Raw genomic sequence first — 7,805 nt, forward strand, 5'->3', positions numbered from 1 at the left:
TCTTGCAAGCCTTGAACCTTCCACCTATCCCTTTCTCACAGCCTCTCATTTGGTCCTTAAGAGAAAGAATCCAGAGCACTTGGCGCTGGTGGGAAATTGGAACCCCGCTGGACACAAGCACTCTTCTCAATCTAACCACAAGGTGTGAGATGTGTTCATTACATTTTCAGGTGTATGTTTGACACCAAAGGAAATTTATTTTAGGTCAGTTTCTCCATGTGACCCTAGAAAACTTCAACATGTCAACGGATTTGATATCCCGAAGGTTTAATTACTGATATAAGCAAAACTTTTATAAATTGTCATGTAACTTTGGGATGCGCTTGAAAACTTCTTTCTCGGTTTACAAAGATTACAATAAGATGATTTGATATACATATACTGCATTGTACAATTTAGCTATCACTCTCAGTCTTCCCATCTTCCTTCTCCAATCCCCACCCCTGGGCAATCACTAATCTACCTTAGAGTTACTACTGGGGTCTTTCATATGCATGGTATTATATAATCTATGGTCTTCATGACTGACTTCACTCACTTAGCATCATTTTTTTTTCAGGGCACATTCCTGTTGTGGCATGTATCAATACTTCATTTGTTTTTATGGTTAAAGAATATTCCATTACGTCCACTGAAAATCAGTATTGAACAGGTGTTTCTGTTATCGGCACCCTGGATTCTTGTGATCTCCCAGGATAGAGGTCAAAAGAGATCACCAAAACCAATATAGAGTTTTGGCTGGAAATTAAAACAGGGGCTCTTGTATGTCAGGTGAGAATTCTACCACTAAACCATCCTGGCTTCTTTTAAATTTTTTATCCTCACCCGAGGATTTCTTTCTTTTCTTTCTTTCTTTCTTTCTCTTTCTTTCTTTCTTCTTTCTTTTAATACATTTTTTATTTATTTCAGAGAGGGAGAGAGAGAGGGGGAGAGAGATGGAAAAACATCAATGAGATAGAATTATTGATCGGCTGCCTTCTGCACACCCCCTATTGGGAATTGAGCCTGAAACCCCGGGCATGTGCTCTTGACTGGATCAAACCTGGGACCCTTCAGTCTGCAGGCTGGCGCTCTATCTACTGAGTCAAACCGGTTAGGGTGAGGATATTTTCCCATTGATTTTCAGAGAGAGTGGAAAAGACAGATAGAAACATGGATGTGAGAGAAACATATCGATAGGTTGCCTCCCGCACATGCCCTGACCAGGGCCTGACCAGAACCTGGGCTGGGGAGGAGCCTACAACTGAGGTATATGCCCTTGACCAGAATTGAACCCGGGACCCTTTGGTCCGCAGGCGGACACTCTATCCACTGAGCCAAACCGGTTAGGGCCCATCCTGGCTTTTTAGGAAATCCCAAGATAGAAATCCCAAGATAGAAATGAACAGAGTTCACCACAAGAATTAAGACTCAGGTGAAGGTTTATGAAATAGCTTGTACACCAAGGGAGACAACATTTAAAGGGAAAAGGAGAAATGTTGCTCTCTGAACAAAAGCCAGGGAACAGTTTTAAGGAAGTTGAGGCGGAAAAGATGACATCTAAGTGTGATATTTAAGTATAGAGTGGTGGAGAATTTTGGAGCCTGCAGTGGAACTACAAGCTTCTTCCAGGAGGGCATGTCTAGTCAGCATGCTAAATCTCCACCCAGGGATGTGGCTTTTAGCATTCAAATGAGGGAGGGTCCGGGGTCGGGCGGGGGGGGGGGGGGGGGGGGGGAGACAGCCTTTTTTTGCTAGCGTACATGCATGACTGGAAGGCACAAAATTTAAGCCCATCAAAGTAAATCTTGCTGACAGCAGTGTCCTTCAGTCTAGCAGCTAATGGGCTGTAAAGAGAAGGGACGATATAAGGATATAAGGAGTGATTAATGAGTTTTTGATTCCTGACAGCTGGACCTGTGGAGTGCTTGCCTATCTCATTTTGTCACCAAAAAAAGTATTTATTTGGGAAAAAGAAAGAAATGCAATTCTGTGTATGCAGGCACGGCACGCCGTGTGCACACACTGCCCAGCATCCCTTAACTTCCCTTTTCCTTTCTATTGGAAAAGGGAAGTTAAGGAAAAGGGAAGTTAAGGGAAGGGGTAGTTACAAACATAGAACTTTTTTGTAAGCATGGAGTTCTTCCTGAAGGGTTCTCAGGATGGGAGTGCAATAACTCCTCCCATAAACCCTAACTCCTTCCACAGACCCTCCAGACTGATCATGTTCCCTTAAACTTTAAAGTCTCATCATAATGTTTATCATTTCTCCCTTCTGATCAAAATCTTTCCCCAAGGGGGTGGGGGAGATCTTTCTCTGAAAGCATCACTGATCAATAGGCAGGTCTTATAAGAAATAAAATAAGAAAGATTAATCATGCTCTGTTAACTGTGACTGTTTTGTTCTGATATTTAAAAAGCACTTTCTAGCCCTAGCTGGTTTGGTTCAGTGGATAGAGTATCGGTCTTGGAGTGAAGGGTCCCAGGTTCGATTCCAGTCAAGGGCGCGTGCCTGGGTTGCGGGCTTGGTCCCCAGTGGGGGGTGTTCAGGAGGCAGTCAATCAATGATTCTCTCTCATCATTGATGTTTCTATCTCTCTATTCCTCTCCCTTCCTCTCTGAAATCAATTATATATATATGCTTTTTTAATTAATTAATTTTTTTTTTTTTTAAAGCACTTTCTAATCTGCCTGTGAGTTGCGCTTGAGACCTGGGAGCTTACCTGGAAATTCAGCCCATCCTCCTCATCTCTGAGCTGCCTGTTATCATGAAAAGACTAACAAGCCATGTTGCAGAAAGGAAGTAAAGTAGTCCCAGATGCCCCCTGCCCTTTGCAAACCCCCAGGCCACATTGCCTGTGTGGACGAAAGGGGCCACATGCTAACCTGACGAGCTCAGGGGAGGCCTGCATGGTAGCCTTGCAAACTCAGAGACCTAAAGTCATCACAAAGGACCGTCTGAAATTAAACTTTAACTAAAAGCAGTTATGGTGGGCAGTTACATCCTAGGCCGGTATCTTCACTGACAAGGTCAACCTTTACCTTCACTGAGCCTATCTGTCTTTTTGCATCTATAATAACATACCCTTTGAAATATCTGGGTAGCTTGTAACTTCCCTTTTTCTGGACCCTTCGGAGCACAACCTAATTTGCTGGGCACCAGGACAGATACCACAAATTCCTTCATTATCATGTTAATTGTTCCTGCACCCAAGTATGTGTCTATCATTTTACTTTTTATCCAATCCCAGGGGTTTCTCCCCACCCGCCCCCCACTCCCCCTGCTTTGCTTTCTCCCGCCTCTCTAGTTTATCACCAATGGATTTCATGTAACCCACCTATGTCCCTCCTTTGATTGCAATGTATAAATACAGATGTAACCCGCCATGCTCCAGAGCATTATCTCAATCCATTGAGGTTCTGTTTCCCAGCATATGTCGACATTTTGGCTCAAATAAACTCACAAAAATTCTTTACAGGTTTCAATGGTTTTTTATGTTAACACCTGTAATCTGTAACAATTATACCCATTCTTATTTCTTTTGCCCACTTCCCCATGCCTGTAATACCCATTTTTATTTTTGTATACCCATCTTTTATTCCTTTTGCCCACTTCCCCATGTAATATTTGTCCTTGTATCCCATACTAGTTTACACAGCTGGGGGCAAGGGGGGGGAAGTGCAGAGCAGATTTTTGTGGTTGACCATACTGCCAGCATTATTGGAATAAATGCTCAGATATGATTTAACCCTGCCTCTGCTTAATTGGCTCAAGTAGTGACAGGCAGCCCATACCCATTGTTTGTCCCGTTTCAAAAATACATAATTATAATGAGGTATTTAATATATCCTCTCAGGAAATAAACAGTAATATTTCTTAGCTTACAAGTGTTTGGAAAACAATTAATATAATATTTCTTTTTTAAAAAAATATATTTTATTGATTTTTTACAGAGAGGAAGGGAGAGGGATAGTTAGAAACATTGATGAGAGAGAGACATCGATCAGCTGCCTCCTGCACACCCCCTACTGGAGATATGCCCGCAACCAAGGTACATGCCCTTGACCGGAATCGAACCTGGGGCCCTTCAGTCCGCAGGTCGACGCTCTATCCACTGAGCCAAACCGGTTAGGGCTAATATAATATTTCTTAAAAAAACCCTACAGCCTGGCCGGTGTGGCTGAGTGGTTGAGCATTGAGCTATGAACCAGGAGGTCACCATCCAATTCCTGGTCAGCGCGGATGCCCAGGTTGCGGGCTTGATCCCCAGTGGGGGCCTGCAGGAGACAGTGGGTCAATGATTCGCATCATTGATGTTTCTATCTCTCTTCCTTTCTAAAATTAATTTTTAAAAAATGGGCAAAGAAGCCCTGGCTGTTTTGGCTCAGTGGATAAAGCATCAGCCTGCGGACTAAAGGGTCCCAGGTTAGATTCTGGTCAAGGGTACATGCCTGGGTTGTGGGCTCGAACCCCAGTAGGGGGCATGCATGAGGTAGCCAATTAATGATTCCCTCTCATCATTGATGTTTCTATCTCTCTTATCCTTCCTATATGAAATCAATAAAAAAAATGGGCAAAGAAGCAAAACATATTTAACAGAAAATAAAAGATCACATATGAAAAAAATGTCCATCACCTTGGCAACGAGATGTCTTAGTTATGGGATCGACTGTTTATATACTGCAGTGCTTATGTTCAAGTAACGCTTATTTTACTTAATAAATGGCCCCAAAGCACAAGATTAGCAATATGGCAATTTGGATATCCTAAAAGAAGCCATAAAGTGCTTTTTTGAAAAAGCATGTATTTTTTTCTTTGCTTTCAATGTTATTTTGTATTAGTTCCAGGTGTACAGCATAATAGATAACCATATACTTTACAAAGTGTTCCCCCTAATATTTCCAGTACGGACCTGGCACCATATGTAGTGATACATAGTTACTACAATATTATTGACTATACTAGGGGCCACCAGACTGCGGTGGGCACAGGGGCAGGTCTCAGCCCATCCTCCGTGCCCCTGCCCGGCCCCTCCCACCACAGCCCCCGGTCCCCTGTCTACCAGCAGCCCCTCTCCTGCTCCCACAGCCACTGCTGCCCCATCACCTCAGGAGCAGGGGGAGGTGGAGAAGCCCTCAGGGGCTATCAGGGCCAGCAGCTGCTACTCCTACCCTCTGACAGCGCTGAGCTATTGGGTCCGGCGCTGGGCGCCAGCAGCAAGTGCGAGCGGTGGCTCCGGTGCCAGCAGCGGGTGTGAGCAGGGCCGGCACCGGCAGCAGGTGCGAGTACCAGGCGGGACTGCGGCACAAGGGAGTAAAGAATTTTCAGTAACCACCAGAGGCTCGCCTGGATGACAGCAACCAGCGCCCCGCCTTGGTCTGGCGTCCCCGCTCACCTGCTCCACCATCCCACAGTGGCCAACACCTGCCATATTCCGCGCGTGCCCCCTGGTGGTCAGCACACATCGTAGTGACTGGTTGTTAGGTTGTTCCACCATTCTGTCTATTTGCATATTAGGGTTTTATATATATAGATTCCCTATGCTGTACATCACATACCTGTGACTGTTTTGTAAGTACCAATTTGTACATCTTAATCCCCATCTCTTTCACCCAGCCCCACAACCCCCTCCCTTCAGGTAACCACCGGTCTGCTCTCTGTGTCTGAATCTGCTTAAACTTTGTCTGTTTATTTTGTATTTATTTATTTATTTAATACATAAATATTATTGACTTCAGAGAAGAAGGGAGAGATAGAAACATCAATGATGAGAATCATTGATTGGCTGTTTCCTGCACGCCTCCTCCTGAGGACCTAGCTTATAACCAGGGCATGTGCCCTGACTAGGAATGGAACCCCGGACCTCTTGGTCCATGGGACCATGCTCAATCTACTGAGCCACTCCAGCTGGGCTATTTTGTACTTTAGATTCCACATAAAAGTGAAACAAAATGGTATTTGTCTTTCACAGTCTGGCTTATCTCACTTCCATAATACCCTCTAGATCCATTCATGCTGTCACAAATGGTAAGATTTCATTTTTTTTATTATGGTTGAGTAATATTCCACTGTATATATGATACTGGACACTATACCAGTCCAAGGTTGCCTGTCACTCCTTGAACCCAAATAAGCAGACAGGGTTGAATAATATATGAATGCTTATTCCAATAATGCTGGCAGTATGAGGAGAGCAGCAGGTCATCCTGGAAATTCTGCTCTGACCTCCCCCTCACCACTTGGCTGATTATATATTGGTGAGGGAGAAGATAACTACATGCAGCTGCGAGCTGCAAGTGTAACAGGGAAAGGAGTGGGGAAGGTCTGAAGTCTGGCTTCTAGGAGCTCAAAGTCTGATAACACTGTGGCTAATTTTCTCTGATGTTACAACAGCTCAGCCCTCCTGGGACCCGAGAATGGTCAGCATTCCTGAGGCAAACTCCTGGAGGGGGTCAGGGTCCAGTCATAGCACAGGACACATAAAAGTGTCCTGTCCATGGTCCGCTTTTATTTATTTATTTAAATATATATTTTATTGATTTCAGAGAGGAAGGGAGAGGGAGAGATAGAAACATCAATGACGACAGAGAATCATTGATTGGCTGCCTCCTGCACGCCCCACACTGGGGATCAAGCCTGCAACCCAGGCATGTGCCCTGACCGGGAATCAAACTGGTGACCTCTTGGTTCCTGGGTCCACCTTCAACTGCTGAGCCACACCCAGCTGGGCCCTTGGTCTGCTTTTAAAATATATTTTCTTTCCTGAGTCATGGACCCACTGGACTCTGAGGCATCTTATCTTTTTACAGCCTGTTTTCTACATGCAGCACATCCTCCAGGTTCCCAGGTTTAAAAGAAAACCTCTGATCTATAGTTAGTAATGTGAATTATCATTAAACAACTAAGGTTCTAGTCTTATTACCTGCTCTTCCCCCTATCATATATGTACCACAACTTCTTTATCCAATCATTTCTTTTTTTTAAAAAATATATTTTATTGATTTTTTACAGAGAGGAAAGGAGAGGGATAGAGAGTTAGAAACATTGATGAGAGAGAAACATCAACCAGCTGCCTCCTGCACATCCCATGTGCCCGCAACCAAGGTACATGCCCTTGACCGGAATCGAACCTGGGACCCTTGAGTCCGCAGGCCGACGCTCTATCCACTGAGCCAAACCGGTTAGGGCTCCAATCATTTCTTAACAGACGCTTAGGTTGCTTCCATATGTTGGCTATTGTAAATTATGCTGCAATGAACATAGGGGTACAAATATTCTCTCGAATTACTGTTTTGGGTTTCTTTGGATAAATTCTCAGAAGTGGAATTGCTGCATCATAAGGCAGTTCCATTTTTAATTTATTGAGATAACACAATGCTGTTTATTATTATTATTTTATATATTTGTATTGATTTCAGAGAGGAAGGGAGAGGGAGAGAGAGATAGAAACATCAATGATGAGAGAGAATCATTGATTGGCTGCCTCCTGCACGCCCCCTACTGGGGATCAAGCCCGCAACCCAGGCATGTGCCCTTGACTGGGAATTGAACCCAGGATCCTTCAATCTGCAGGCCGACGCTCTATCCACTGAACCAAACCAGCTAGGGCGTCAATGCTGTTTTTCATAGTGGCTGCATTAATCTGATTTCCCGCCAACAGTGCACAACATCCTGGCCAACACTTGTTTACTAATTTATGGGTGATAGCCATTCTGACAGGTATGAGGTAATATCTCATTGTGGTTTTAATTTGCATCTCTCTGATGATTAGTGACTTTGAGCATCTTTTTATATGTCTATTGCCATCTGTATATGCCATCTGTAT

The 7,805-nt window shown here is 44.0% G+C and overlaps 1 long non-coding RNA gene across 1 annotated transcript; it reads left to right on the forward strand.

Annotated features, from left to right (window-relative positions):
- The first annotated feature begins 10 nt into the window (after nt 1-10).
- On the forward strand, nt 11-3,443 carry LOC308251225. Its single transcript, XR_013960907.1, has 3 exons — nt 11-142; nt 560-771; nt 2,656-3,443. It is a non-coding gene; the product is annotated as an uncharacterized lncRNA (long non-coding RNA).
- Nucleotides 3,444-7,805: the final 4,362 nt, after the last annotated feature.

This window comes from Plecotus auritus (genome assembly GCF_963455305.1).
Source record: "Plecotus auritus genome assembly, chromosome: 6".
Taxonomy (NCBI): domain Eukaryota; kingdom Metazoa; phylum Chordata; class Mammalia; order Chiroptera; family Vespertilionidae; genus Plecotus; species Plecotus auritus.